The sequence below is a fragment of the Epargyreus clarus genome, unplaced genomic scaffold (assembly GCF_041222505.1).
Source record: "Epargyreus clarus isolate Ecla_fem2 unplaced genomic scaffold, WU_Ecla_fem_2.2 ptg000010l, whole genome shotgun sequence".
NCBI lineage: Eukaryota > Metazoa > Arthropoda > Insecta > Lepidoptera > Hesperiidae > Epargyreus > Epargyreus clarus.
Window position 1 is genome coordinate 4,356,116 of NW_027332218.1, and position 16,247 is coordinate 4,372,362.

Genomic DNA, 16,247 nt, shown 5'->3' on the forward strand with positions numbered 1-16,247 from the left:
TCTTCATTTCTCTGATTGTCCTGTCTAACAAAGCTTCGAGGAAATCATTTGTAATTAATTATTATTTTCACCTTTGATATAACATGTTTTCTTTTGAATTTTAACCAGACTGTGGAAGATAATGTTTTTAAACGTGCGTATATAATTATGTAGATATAACCATAGATCTAGCACCATTATGTGTAGTTTATTATGTCTAGTTACTTGTGAACGCTTGGGTGTATACTGTATAGATATTTTTTAAACATAAATTTATTCATTTACTTTTGTAGCTGTACATCATGTCTCCCTACATTACAATTAATATAGACGTAAGTGTGTAGGCTACACTCAAACCAATCACATTTTGCTTTTGTTTAATTATAATAAGAAAAAACAGGAAATAGCACTTTCTCCATTATCCTCAACACTTCCTTATCCAACGGATGTTACTATCAGTGTCGATAGCTCGTATCAATTAAACATTAAACAATGCTCGCTACACGCGAGATACTCTATTGTTGAACACGCAACGTATTATGAACAATAGAAGGTGATTATTTATGGGGTTTCCGACTTTATTCTTATTGCTTTTATTTTGTTACTAGTTTTATATATAGTCATTTTATATATAGTGAATACTAATATGTTAAAGGAATATAAAGATATTTTATTGATAACATTACGAGTAGTTCATAATGGCAATAGCAACAAACAATGTGATAAAAATTAAGTGAAACAATATATATTAATTTTGTCAAGTCATTTAAATTAAGACCCATAAAAATTGTTATTTACAATAACCTTTGCTTAGTAATTGATCCTCAACTATGATTTTTTGCAAATATTACCAGTATCCGAATAGTTTGGACATGCTACTAAATTTAATTAAAGTCTATTTAGCGATGCAGTCATCACGTTACGTTAGTTAGTTACGAAGTTTTCGTAGCAATAAGTATGTAAAAAGTTATGTCAATATTTAATCAAGTAACTCACACTCGCCTGCCAATTCGTTTCCATAAAGTATAATGTATCGAAGCCTCTAAAAATATCCTGATCTTTGACACCGAATGTCTAAAGCCATGATTAATTAGTCACACCGTACGAGTAATGCACGGAACTCGAGAATGTAATCAATAATATATTTATAATAATGATTAATAATTAAATTAATGACGCTAAAGATAATTATAATTACAGTTATAAAATGTATTATAACTTGTGTGAAATATCATTAGTTTTAATTTTAGTTAATGAGTGTTTTAAGGACATTGTCAATTTTTAATGAAAAGATATAGACAAAACAGAAATTGAATTAAAATTTGACGAATTTTTTACAATAACTTTGTGTGGTAAGGAAGACGTACCTTTTCGAGGCATTCCAACTTAGTCCTCAGGTAGGACTCTGATCTTATCTGGGGTTGATTACCGATGTCCATGGGCGGCAGTAGGCACTTACCAGAAGGTGGACTGCATGTCGTCTGCTACTATAATATAAAAAAAAATAACTTATAACACTATAATCCTAAAGTATTATAATAATAATAAATATATGTTTTTAAAAAATATGTTATGTAACAATTACTATAATTAATTACACATTTCGCATAAAATTACATAACTCATATTCCGTGATAATCCATATAAAATCTCCGACATGCTCAATCACATTTTGCAATTTTTTAATGAAAAAGTTCATATATAACTTTAAAAACATTCCTAAAGAAACGTTAGATGCATACCTAGGCTCCGTCATGATTTTACTGAACCGTTAAAGCAAGTGATAAATACATTCTAATACGTACTAAGCGTAGTTAAGATTCAAAACCAGCCCACATAATTACATCCATCCATCCATCAACCCTTATAAGTCCTATACTGGACATAAGACTCCCGTAGAAAAGGAGTTTTACCATAGTTACCGTTTAGCTTTAAATGTTAGTCGGCAATGGATAGTTGGCTTTTTAAGATGCCTCCTCCTACAGTTATACAACATACACGGGAAGACTAGGAGGCTATTCAGTATGAAATATCACACCAAGATTATTGTCACTCAGTATGGCACTACTGGGCATGGGTTTCCTATCGGATTAATTGTTGTCACTCAGTATTAGCATGGGTTTCCTATCGCATTAAGAGGGGTTCAATGCACCATAATCTACCGAGCTGGCCAAATACGAAATGACAGATTTTACACCCACCCTAAAGAACCTTCTTTCGACCTTTTAGGCGTGTAGGTTTCCTTCCGATATTTTCGTTTACTGTTTAAGCAAGTGATAGATTTTGGATTTCTTATATTTAACTTAAAAACTTAAGTAACTTTGCAAAGTATAAACCCGGGATTTGAACCTCTCTTTCACTTGAAAAACCAAGTTTCTAACTAAGCCACCACTAAGATACTAAGATCATATCATCCACAATTTAGACACCAAAATTCGCACTAAGCAACTTCTAAGAACGTAAGTTAAGTAATACCTACTTTCAATGGTGAAATATTTAAGTTTAGGATCTGCGGTAATAAATTTAATCTCAGTTAATGTTAATAGAGTCTTTGTTTGGTACGGCCTCATTTCAAGACGTGCGGTGGTGAAACCAGATATAGACATTCATTAGTATACGCGTGAATTGCGTTGCCTACTTATGTTTGCTTTATTGAGGTGCAGAGCTTAAGGTTCAGCCTAAGGCGCTTATAAGATCGCTCAGGTCCCATAATTTACAACAAAACATCGCGACTAAATCATAGAAACATTTGATATTTATTGCAATTACGTCAAGTTGCGTTTAGGTTAGATTAGATAAAATTATATTAAACTTAAATTAGATTAAATTAAATTTAATATATTACAATCATTAATGTTCAACATAAATTACATTAATTTATCTTAAATTGCATTAAATTTTAATAGCACTGAATTGTTGTTAATTATATATTTGCATTGCATTACATGATATTTTCTTTAGCTCAATAGAGACGAAATACCTCCCAGATGTACATATTTTTTATATTAGGTACAGAAGTAGTAAACAAGTGTATAGTCCACCTAATGGTACAACTTGAACATCTGGTATCAATCCCCGATAGGATGAGTCAGTCAATCTGCGAATATATTGTTATCCAAAGGCTAAGTTAAGACACATACTTTTCTCTCCCTTACAATATATTTTAATCCAAGACACATCAGCTTCCTTCCAGAGTCTAACCTTTTATAAAAGACAAGTAAACAAAGAAAGAAGCTTTTAAAAGCTTAGCACAAATTTCAGTAATACAATATTTTAAAGGTACTCGTAGCACAAATTGCAGTTATACTATTACGAAAGGTCCTAACTTAGTCTTTAAGAGCAATCTAAGATCGACCACGCGTGGGACGTCCTATTTGGTGTAGGTTACAGCTACTTAGTAGATGGGCAGATACTTAATATCAAGTGGGTTGTGTTTACCACACGGCACGCTAAACGTAACGGTTACTACACTTGAATCTTGTAAACGGGCTGAAGAAAAGGCATTACGGTTTTTATGCACATGCCGTGATATCCGGGTGGTTTGAATGGTTTAAAACTCTACCTTAAGTGTTACTCTACCTTATGTTCGAAACCAAGGTACACATTCTTAATTTTTTTAAGTTATGTAATTGATAAAACTAATTGAAAAGATTTGATTTGATAAAAATTTACATAGTAAAAACCGTGCACTCTGCCAATTCGCACTTGGTTAGCATGGTGAAGTGTGTCTTAAATCCCTCCAAATCAGAGATAATACAAGAATCGAGTAAACAGGAATGAGTTAAGACAAAGGATACCTCCTAACGCCCGATATTAATACTCAATCTTTCCAAATTTAACGTATCACGGATTGAAATTTGACAATTCCTAGAGTGAATTGTCAAATGTCGATTTTAAGTATAAAAAAATTGGATGGATTGATTATTAATAACGGTCAAAGATAGTCACTTAATCCTAGTAAGTATTTTTGTCATCTCCGTAAAGAAACATAGATATAGTGTTTATAGATATAGTTATACAAATTGATATTACTTTAGCAATTTGTAAAATGTCTATAAATGCTGCATAACTGTATTTAAATGGTAATAACTTTAATAATAGGCTTCGTTTCCGGTCACGGCACTGCCGCGTGTTTTCAATATGATTTTAAAGGGTTTAGTTTTATAGGTTTCGTATTAATTCAGGCAAATCAAAGTAGGATACATAAACTCTGTTTCGTACTTTGATTTCTAAAGGTAGAGAAAGGCTGACTAGTAAATTTAATTTAAATGTAAATAACATTTCATTGGACTAGGCATATAAAATTAAATAAGGAACCAAGTACCAGTACTATTATTTGGAGGGAAATTCGGTACAAAAATGACAAAAGATTTTGTTTTATTTTTCTACAATCTTGGAAACTACTTACGAGATACACACTTTAATTGATACTTTTAATTATCAAAATATTTAGGGTTACATTATACAAGGCAAAAAGCGATGGGCAAACCTCAATTTACTTATACATTAATATTTAAATATGATAAAATGATATTATTTTTACAATACATAAAACAAAAATATTAACCATAGTTCATTTTACTAGAATTCCGATATATGTAGGTACAATCGATACATACTACAAACCTATCCACACCTAAAGAATATTTCTTTCGCAACTATGTATTGTACATTGTAGGTACACGTATTTCTCACTAGACGAACCGTTAAGTTTTACGGTGTAATTAAACACCAAATAATGTCCTACCTACCTTTAATTTACAACCTGCCAACGACGGATTGATTGCGTAAAAACATGAGTCAAGTGCGATCGTAAATAATGCTCGGAAGTTCTTTTTTATTGTCGTTTAATATTTATGTATTTTCAGCCTATACAATACGCATATTTGTTTCGTTGTTTTAAAAATATATTTTTTTTGTGTAATTAATGCTCGGAATAGTTTTTTATTGTCTGGTCGTTTTATGTTTATGTATTTTTAAAATGTGCAGAGTACACGTATTTGTTTGATGTCTTTGCTTTAAAACATTTTATGTGTTTGATGATTAACTCATGAAGCAATTAATAATATAGTACATAAAATATACTATTGCCTATAAAGGCGCGTATTCATGTAATAAAGCGACCTCGACATACAACGAAGATGACGCGACATCGCGCGATTTATCAACCCACGAGTTGCAAAGATCATGCTCTAATAAAACGAGAACCATAGACAAAAGCCTATAAAGTAGCAACGCACCTGTAGTGATTAGTTGATTACAGACCTCTTTGCCGTCTGTAGACTGCGACTTATTTGATATTTCCATTTCACTAAAAAAGCATAACCTTAATCTATGGACAGCATATTAAAAACAAAGTGATATTTCTACCAGATAAGGGTTCAGACAAACTATGCGGATCTCCAGCCGCGGGCCATAAATATCGACTGCTCATTTGCGTAGCCACAGTGTTGTCAAATTCCTTGGATCCGTCGCCACGGCGCAGCTAACGAGACGACTGCTTGCTTATTCATAATTAACACGGACCCTAAACAAAACGTGTTATGTATGTCGCAGGTGTGTAGTAGGATCTGGTATATTGATAAGTTTCCAACAAAATCAAAAGGTGGCTTAGAAGTATGCGTCAAATGTAAAAACACAGCGATAAATTAAGGATTTATAACTCAGTCTTCAGGGGTCGGAGGTAATAAACAACCTTCTGATTTTTCAAAGTATGAGCGAGCGTATAAGAAATTACTTTACCATTAATTTATCACTTACTTACTTGTATGTAAGTCATCTAAACCCTAATTTGAAACGAAACCAACAGTAGAACAGTAATTTAAAGTCGACGACGACAAAGGTTATGTGACAGGAGCGCTGATTTACGTAACCGATAAACAAAACTTACTTGAAAATAAATTTTAATAATGTAAATACCTTAAATAATGACGCAATAGCTTAGCCTGCAAATTCTCTAAGTTATACTGTGAACTAACTACATACATAGGATAAAGTCATAGATTAGTAAAGATTACTCACTTATAACAAGAAAATGTAAGCAGTTTTGACAATTGAAATTGTATTTTCCCGCACTTTTTCTTCGATTTCGTGTTTTTGCACCACTTACCTGCGCATGTCGGCATTGTTCAGCGTAAATTACACCATGACAGCCAATAAGTGGCTGACAGAATGATCAGCCGTTTAAGCCATTTAATGGCTTCCTTCAATTACAAGGCGGTGCGGTATCTATACTTATCTATGGATAAAGTATAATAAAAATATACATTTGTAGCATCAAAATATGTGTAGAGTGTACTCTTCATAGTCCATGCAATACAATACCTACAAATGTTACCTTTCCTATGGACAACATAGGGACATTCTTACAAAAAAATAGGCACTTCAATATATCCCTGATTGTAAGACTCATCTCCAACACTATATGTAAACCTCAAGTTGGATATAATTAGGGTTGCCATGAGAAAAAGAAGAGGACGGATGGGTTCAGGGTTGGGTCTTGCTTTATTATACTTCGAATTGACAACCTTGTGAATAACTACCAATCTTATTATGCATTTATTTATATTTTATGTATGAAAGTGGTATAACTCTCTGTGGAACTGACTCTATATGTTTGTGTAATTTTTGAATAAAGAAGCAAATGAACGTGCAATTCATCTGATGGTAAGAGGACATTGCCAGCCACATCAGTAATCAACACCAAATAACAATTGAGTTGTATCAGAGATTCGCCAAGCCCGTTACTGCTCTTAAGACTGAAGTCAGCAGGCCTCATGAAGGTACGTTATTATACGTGTACTGTTTTATTTGTGGAGAACCCCGTCATGGGTACATTTGTGCCACTGGCGTGATAGAGGGCTCCAACTATGTAAAACTTCAGAGCTTATCTCTCTATGCCTGGTCATGTTTAATAGGAAGGAGCTGGAGTTCCTCCATCCCATCCCAACTTAACACTGTAAGACAGGATTAACAGGGTTGATAACTGGCTGAACAATAAAGAGTTCTATCTACCTTGTATACCATCTGTTTCATTTATTTAACACATTTTATGTCAAAAAAACAACACTTTTTATTTCAAAAAATTTTTAGCTATACAAAATTTAAACTTGCCCTCAACGTAATACAGACGGTGCCTATAAGACCTAGACTAAATGCCAAGATTGACAACCCTATTCAATATAGAGACGAAACAATGGCGAGAGATTCTTAATGACCTGTGGAATATAGCAGATCCCAGTTATGTATTAATCCGAAGGCTCATTCTTAAATCAACAAAATATCATTCGGATATTTATTGCATAAAGAATATCTACTTCGATACTGTGAGGTCAACTTACCTAAAAATATTGGTAAATTATGATCACTTATGGGTAACGTTCCAACTTAGTCCTCAGGAGAAGCAACACCTCTGTCTATGACCGCAAGTATGCTTCTATCTAGAGTTGCTTAGAAATATCGATGTGTTGCAGTAGCTACTTATTATCAGGTGTCTGGTTTTTTAGGTGGTAGAACCCTTTGTGGTTCGACTCCGGCGGCACCACCGCCACACTTATTTCTGCCTCATAACAACAGTATTAAGCACTGCTGTGTTCCTGTTTGAAGGGTGTGGTAAGGGAGTCATACTTTTCCGAGGCGTACCACCTTAGTCCTCAGGGGTAGCAGCGCATCTGTGGCTGACTTCAGGTAGGAATATCCAATCCTATCTGGGGTTGATTACAGATGTCCATGGGCGGCAGTAGCCACTTACCATCAGGTGAACTGCATGCTCGTCTGCTACTCCTATATTGTAAAAAAAGGTGGACTGCGTAATTGTTTGCTACTACAAACATACGGAAAAAGAGTATTTGTACGTTCATCTTCATACACAATGAAATGAAATATATTTATTTTTGTATGAAACATTTTCTTTATATTTCCAAAAAATAAAAAATATCTAATTTTGTAACTACAAATGTAATCAAAATATTGATAAACTAAAAATGTCATTCTGGGTATGAGTATTTGTGGTACCTGTCACTGTATACGTTTACAGCCTCCCCGGTACAGGATATAGGTACTTACGTATAAGATAAATAAAGAAAGCATACGTGTATTATGCTTTCTTTATTTACCTTTTACTTTCCAAATATTCTTTCAAGTCATCGTCAACCCATTACTGTCCCACTGCTGGGCACGAATGCCCTCTCGGAATAAAAAGGATTAGGCCATAGTTCACCGCGCTCGCTATGTCAGTAGATTATTGGTAGACTTCAAATACCTTTGAAAACTTTTTTTAAAGATCTCTTAGATATGCAGTTTACCTCACGACTTTTTCCTTCGCCGCTAAAGCACTTTGATTAATTATTTTTTATTTCTAATACGCACATAACTTTGAAAAATCAGAGGCCGAGTTTCAGCCACTAAGCCAAACCTAGGCTTGCATCTATCCTATCAAGTACTAGTCACATTTAACTGTCCCAGCAAGACAATGAGCTTATAAAAATAATTGTCTAGAGCTTTGTCTTATGCAACTGTCGCGTTGCATAACCGAGCCGGTTGCGCCGCTACATTGCTATTATGACACACGGTGCTTTTGTTTATCAAACATTACCCTTGAGGTTAGTAGAACCCTTTGTACCCTTAGTAGATGTTGTTAAGAAAACCAGCAACACCACAGTCTATATTTCCATAGAAATAGCACAGAATCACACTACATGGAAGACCATCATAGACAAGGCTGTTCTTGATTATCACGACCCTCAGTCATGAGGAATAGACTAAAAAGAAGAACATTTTGTTCGATTCCGGTCGCACTACCGCAACCCCTATTTCTGCCTTATGGCAGTGTTAGGTGCTGCTGTGTTCTGATTTTAAGGGTGTGGTAAAGGGAGGCATAAGAATGCTACCTCTAAGGACTAAGCTGGAACGCCTCGGAATCTTATCCGAGGCGTTCCAGCTTAGTCCTTAGAGGTAGCAACGCATCTGTAGCAAACCTTACCTTAGGAAGGACCCTTATCTTATCTGTGCTTAATTAAAGATGTACCAATCTTAGACAAGCTTTTTTTTTAGATTTATCTACAGGTTGCGGCAAGGAATAAGTTCCTGTAGGTACGCCCCCCACAATCGATGTAATGAAATATATAGGTCCACGATGGTGTTTTAAGTATCAAATTGTAAAGCTCACTAAGGGCGGCAAAATTTAAATAGCCTGTTGCAGCTATTTATTTCAAGTTGATCCATAAAAAATATTGAATTGTCATCGGTCCTTAATAAGTATGCCAAATTTCGAGTTAATCCGACGTTTTGAAGGGGGTTAAAATCATGTTCAAAGATTCCGTTACATACTAACATACCAACATACCAACATACCAACATACCAACATACCAACATACCAACATACCAACATACATACGTCTGAAGCTAATAAAAGCGTGTTAAAAATGAGAAGAGATCTTTGCCCCTTTTCTAACTGCATTTACCGCAAGAATCTATTTACATATCTATGTTAAGTATGTTATAAGAAATGGATTCATCGGCTTAACAATCGACTTAATGGTCCTGTTTAACCGACTTTGTTTTAAACCTAGTTACTACTCAAAAATCGGATAATTTGTGAAAATCAAATTAACGGTTTATTATTAGAAGTTGGCCATCAGCTCCTCATTCTTATAGACCCTGTGTTCAACTCACTGTACTGGACGCCACGCAATGACCTACTGGGAAGTTATTTATATACCGAGACTGAATAGCCGGCATTGTTTTACTAAATAACCTTAAGCGATCTATTAGGGACAGTGTGACCGGTAAAGAGAAACTTAAGCTTATTAGGGTTAGCGGGTGACCGATTCAACTGTTTAGTGTTGAATTAAGGTGATTTAGCTTTAAACAAAGCCGATTTTCCATCATAGTTCTCAGTGTTGCAACGCATCTGTGGTCGGCTTCAGGCAATATATGGAATTAGTTATAGATGTACGGCAGAGTCCACTTACCATCAGGTGAATTGAAAAGTATTTGCAACTTTAATCTTTTAAAAAACTAGCTGACGCCGCAAACGTTGTGTTGCCATATAAATAAAAAAATGTTAAGAGTGAACAACCCTTATCACATAGGGGTATGAAAAATAGATAGTAGCCGATTCTCAGACCTACTGAATATGCGTATAAAATTTGGCGAAAATCGGAGGAGTACGGTAACTAACACTGTGACACGAGAATTTTATATATAAGACATTATGAATGTGTATGGAATAGCATATTTATCTGATAATGATTAAACTTCTCATAATACGAAGAAATATGCATAATCAGTTGAACGTTTTTAACATCTTGCATTATTTTTTATTACTTAAAATCACAAACAAATGTATGGTCCTTTATAACAAGTACCTAGTCACCGTCGTTTCTTTTAAAACAAAAATATTTTATAAAACTTAAAAAAATTATAAGTCCCCAAATTCTAAGTCACAACTAGGTGGCATACGGAGAAAACGTCCCCAAAAAGTATTTGGTATATTTTGAAATTGCGTTAATTTTGAAGAAAAACAGCGTGTCGGTTTTTTGGAACAAGCAGCGATTCGGTTTAATTGTTTGTAATTGTTGTAATGACAATTAGGGGTAAATTAGTCTCTGCGAAACCACGCCGTGTGTGGCGTCCTCTGGCGGTTAGTCTGTGGAGTTATGTGTGGGTAACGACAGTTTTTACACTCCCACTGACTATCGCTCGGTTTGTATGGATGTATTGTATGTACGTGCATGAATGACCATTATGGAGGCGATTTGCGTGGTCATAAACGCATGAAAAACTCGATTGTACATGTTTTTGTTTGTAACTTGCGTGAAGTTTAGTACGTGTCGATTCTTGAATGATAGAGCTATGGGTTTGCTGTTTTCTAGTCAGGTAGCAACTAGAGATGGGCTACTACTCAATAATATATACTCGTTCAAATATTTATACAAATAAATGCTTTAAGGTATCTTACCAAGGTGTTAAATTAAAGGAAAATTAAAAGTACAAGTAATTATTTGTTGTATATATATTATTTATCAAGTAAGAATTAAATGCTATTTCTCTGTATCCTTTTTGTATTTTTTCTTTTCCCTGGGAAATGGACAAGATTGTCATTACTCTGAGACTATAATACTTTATTTCCATGTTTATTTTTTAATTTCAATTTAGGAAACTAAAAAAAACCTTTATTAAAATGAGGATTTAATTTGCTTCTTGTTTTTTTAATTTTTTTTTTATTTACTTCCAGGGAAACACAATCTTCGCTATCTAACAATTTTATTTACATTTAATCTTTATATTACATTAAATAATATTTATTGCATCATAAATGTTTATTTTTATTCAGTTTACATTTTCCCTATCTATGCTTAGATTTCTTATTTTCCATGATTACAATAAACTACAATTTACTTTTGCTTCGCTCATACGGAAATAAAAACAAAATGTCTATGTCTATGCTTCGCGCCATGATGGTGGTCCCTATCTAAAATGGCGGCTTCATAAATGACATTTGGCCACAGAACAAACATTTAATAGAAATGACGGATATACTTTGTTGATAGAGCTTTTCTCGTGGGAGCGACGCCGGGTTAAGTGGGATTTTTACCGCTCTTAAACCTCCCTCGGTGGCCGTCCTCAATGCTTGTTGGAGAACTCCGGAATCTCCGACGGAACACAACCGGAGTCCTCCAAGAGCGATACTACGATTGGGCTCTGCCCACAACATCTGATGTTTACCACGGTATGCGACCACACGTACCTCCGTCCTTCCCGGGGTCACTTACTGGACGGTTCGAGCTCCCACTGTTGCCGCCCGCAACCCCGGAATCCCCCCTTTAGTCGTCTCTTACGACAGGCAGGGGATCCCGTAGCGCTGTTTTAGTCCCGGAACTACACGAACATAGAGCTAGGCTTAGTTTGAAAAACGTTTAACAAAATAATAATATGTTTAAATTGCTATCCTATTACTTATAAAAAGCTGGACAAACTGCTTAACAAAGTACAGAAATACGCATGAAATATAGCTAGTAGAGGGAACTCATACTTCACCTAACCGTATCACCTTATCATAACGTTCTTACGTGTAGTTTGATTTGAAAGGTTCTTAATCTAGATACTCCAAAGTAAAATAAATATTACCACAACTCCACATTCATAAAAGGTCCACTTTTTAATATCATACCAAAGTTGTCTCGATTTACTCAACACGCCTAAGTCCTGTCTATCTCTTATGTGATCTGTGTTTTTAGCGAACAGACTCAGAAACGCAAAAGGAGTTGTCTTTTTTCATCGTCCAATTATGGCTAGTTCGTGTGTTCGGCGACTAAGCGATAACTCAGCTTTGTTATTTGTGGCGATAGTTAGCCATCTAGATTTTTATCGGGACCTTATTAAATTGGAGTTGCCACACGTTAAATGTATTTACAGATGTACCGGGTTCTGACTTTGATATATACGAGTAAATTTAGCGAAACTTGAAATAGAAAATATTTACGCTCGACTTTCAATTTAAGTTGAAGGAAAATTAATTCTTCTTCTATTTTTGTTCTTCAAATATTTACACCAAATAAAATTCAAATTACTTGAGTATTTAATTTAATTTTAAGAAGTTCTTTATTTATCTACGTTTACGACCCGTTTAGGTACCCGAATTATTGCCACTAAAACTGAACCATTAATTGAAATGATGAACCATAAGTGAGTATTGAAACAAATCTAGATTTTGATTTTTTTTAATAAATGAGTAGCAGACGAGCATACAGTCTACCTGATGGTAAGTGGCTACTGCGGCCCATGGACATCTGTAATCAACCCCAGATAGGATTAGATATTCCTACCTAAGGTCGGCCACAGATGCGCCGCTACCCCTGAGGACTAAGCTGGAACGCCTCGGAAAAGTCTGTCTCCCTTACCATACCCTTCAAACCGGAACACAGCAGCGCCTAACACTGCTGTTATTAGGTAGAAATAGGTGTGGCGGTGGTGCCGCCGGAGTCGAACCACAAAGGGTACCTAGGGTAGGCACCTTCAAATAATCTTTCCGCTAATGACGCCAATACATAATCGAATCGAGGTTAATTATAACTCATAAAACTGCAATGAACGCCATCCAAATATTTTCAAACGTGATCCCGCGTTATACTTTTAAAATAGGCCTGCGTCTCATATGATTGATGTCCTGTATAAATCTCATACAAGTACAACCACGAACATGGTAAAAACAACTCTATATGATTCCAAACACGGCGCATTTTGTTCACAAATTATTTCGATTCTGATCAGTCTGTATGGGGTTTAAGAACATTTTTCTTTAGTTTAGTTACCATTCCCTTGATATTAAGATAAGATTTAATGTCTCAGTGGTATAATAAATCATTTTACTCTAAAACCGGGTGTTTTACTAGGACACAAACGTTAGCAGCAATAAATAATAACTTATTAGCCATTACTTTCAAGATAACGAGTTTATTACGATAAAATATCGTGTTTTAAATAGTTTAACTTGTTCGTAGTGCTTTACAACTGTTCACTTGTCTAAAAGCTCTCGCATATTTTGACGCGAACTCTTGGTATTGTTGATCGAAGCTTATCTACATATTATACGTTTTTATAATGGTAGGTAATATTTATATACGACTTGACAGATGTAAAACTGAAAAAGGTTGAACTACAACTACTACTACTACTGTATGTAAACGTATTGAAAATTAACACACAGCATATGATCACCTTTTAGTTTCGACAATAGAAGGACTGGATAATTGCGTAATGAAAAAATATTAAGACGACTTCCTACATTTCGACCCCTCCTACGTATAATATCGTAACAAAATGACAACTTTACAGGAGAGCGTTTCAAAGTTTCGAATATGCTAAAATGCGAATAAAATCTGCATTCCTTCAGGTATCTCTGTGAAATTTGGTATATATATTTAGTTTTAAACGCTTTAAAAGTAACGTTGCTTATGTCGATGAAACACATTAATAAAAGGCAATTTATGCAAAAAAAAAACGAAACGGTACTTTGTGGGTCTATTTGTAGACACACACTAGGATAACGTGTACAGTGTATGCCATGGACAAACACAGTAATACACACACAAACATATTCACAAAATAAATAAAGTAAATCTTTATTCATAATTTGTTTGCATGGTTAGGAATCGTACTCAGAAATCTTTGCTCGTCTACAATGGTTTTTACAATGTACTCTCTACCTATTTATTACATAATACACGAGACTGAAGTGCCTAGTAATACTAACGTAGGCATAATGTTTTTGCGAAGTGTTAACAAGACTGCTTGCTTAGGATAAAATTACTAATGCCTCGGTCAATAATCTAGTATTTCACGCGAACAAACTTTTTATTTAAGAATATTCTCTTACTGCTACGTTCGAATAAGGTATTCTGGTTTTCTGATGTCTATTGCCTTTGCAATAACAATAGTTCGTTGTCAACCCATTACTGTCCCACTGCTGGGCACAGGTTTAGACCTGAGAGTAGTCTCAGAATTAGGCAATAGTCCACCGCGCTGACAAGTAAGTATTGGTAGTCATACTTTCAAGAACTTTTTTAAGATCCCTCAGGTATGCTGATATCCTTCAGGATATTCACTTCTTCATGATATCTTGGCTTTTTTTAAAGCAAAGATGGGCTTTAATAAGTAGATCCTACTTGTAATTGGTGTGCGTACTAAAACAAAAATTATATTACAATTAAAAAACATTTTTATTACCTATCGTTTTAAATTAAATAATGATTACATAAAATAAATTATTACAAAACATATATTTAATTGTAAATCTAAAAAAAATATGAGCCTAATAATAATTTGCCTAATTTTTATAATTTTTTATTTTAAACGCACTTACAATGCTACTACAACCAAATTACGACCCGCGTGGCGGAGCGGTCACCATACCGGTCTGACGCGCAGAGGGTCCCGGGTTCGATCCCCGGCCAGACAGATATCTAAATGATGAATTTAGATTTCTGTTTCTGGGTCTGGGTGTTTGTGTATTTGTCTATGTGTGTGTCCATGGCACCCACGACACAGGGAATCCTAGTGTGGGGCTGTGAGTGTAGAAAGCGTTTAAGCGTTTAATTATGCAACAAAACTTTTAACACACGAGTTCAATAGTTTTCTAACTGGATGCAGTCTTCTTGTCTTGTCACTATATTAACAAGATGTCGTTTGTCCAATAGTTGAGTACCCAGACAGGCATCCGTGCAACACCGGAAACTGGTTTTAAGAAAGTAGTTCAGCAAACTGAACGAGTAAACGAAAACAGTGGACTAATAAAACATAAATTCTTACTACTATGTTCTGCTTTTTAGGGTTCCGTAGCCAAAGGCAAGAACTCGGCACGGATATTACTAAACCTTTTTCTCCCTGTCACAGGGCTCTATCTCTTGAACCGTAATAGATATATACTTAAAATTGTATGTAGTATGTATATCGGTATACCGCTATAGTGACAAATACTAAAAGTAAAAAGATCATTAAACTAAATAGGGGTTGCCATACAATAAACCACTATTATTCGATGTTTTTCGCTTTATCTATTGAACTGTAATAGGTACCTAGACACCTGAAATTTTCGAAGTTTTTAGGATACCTATTAAACTGTAAAAGCTAGACACTTGAATTTTTTACACTGCATTTATGGCTGCTGTAACAACAAGTTCTAAAAATAAATAAAAATTTAGTCGCACGGTACACATCGAGTGCGAGTTCGACTCACACTTGGCCAATTATTTTATACGATGAGCCTAACAAACGACCATGGGGACCCATAATGATAATGCCGCCCATATACCTCCATAACTGACTCCATTTAAACAGGTCTTCTACCTGACGCCGATGACAGACAGGTTACCACTCCTGAGGACTAAAATGGTCGCCTCCACCCGCGACAGCATCCACACCCATTCACCGAATCGCAAGAAATGATTCAAGCAAGATGCGGCGGTATCTCCCCGGTTGAACGATACTGGTTCTACCACCTTTCTTTTACCATATCAATACGCTGAGCAACATTGATAAATATAGGGGATAAATACTTAATGACGACCCGCGTGGCGGAACGGTCACCATACCGCTCTGACACGCAAAGGGTTCCGGGTTCGATCCTCGGCCAGGCAGATATCTGAATGAAAAAGGGGGCTTCCGGGATTGCGGGTGGCAAAAGTGGGAGCTCGAACCACCCGTCAGTGCCCCGGGAAGGACGACTGTATGTGTGGTCGCATACCGTCGTACACACCAGACGGTGTGG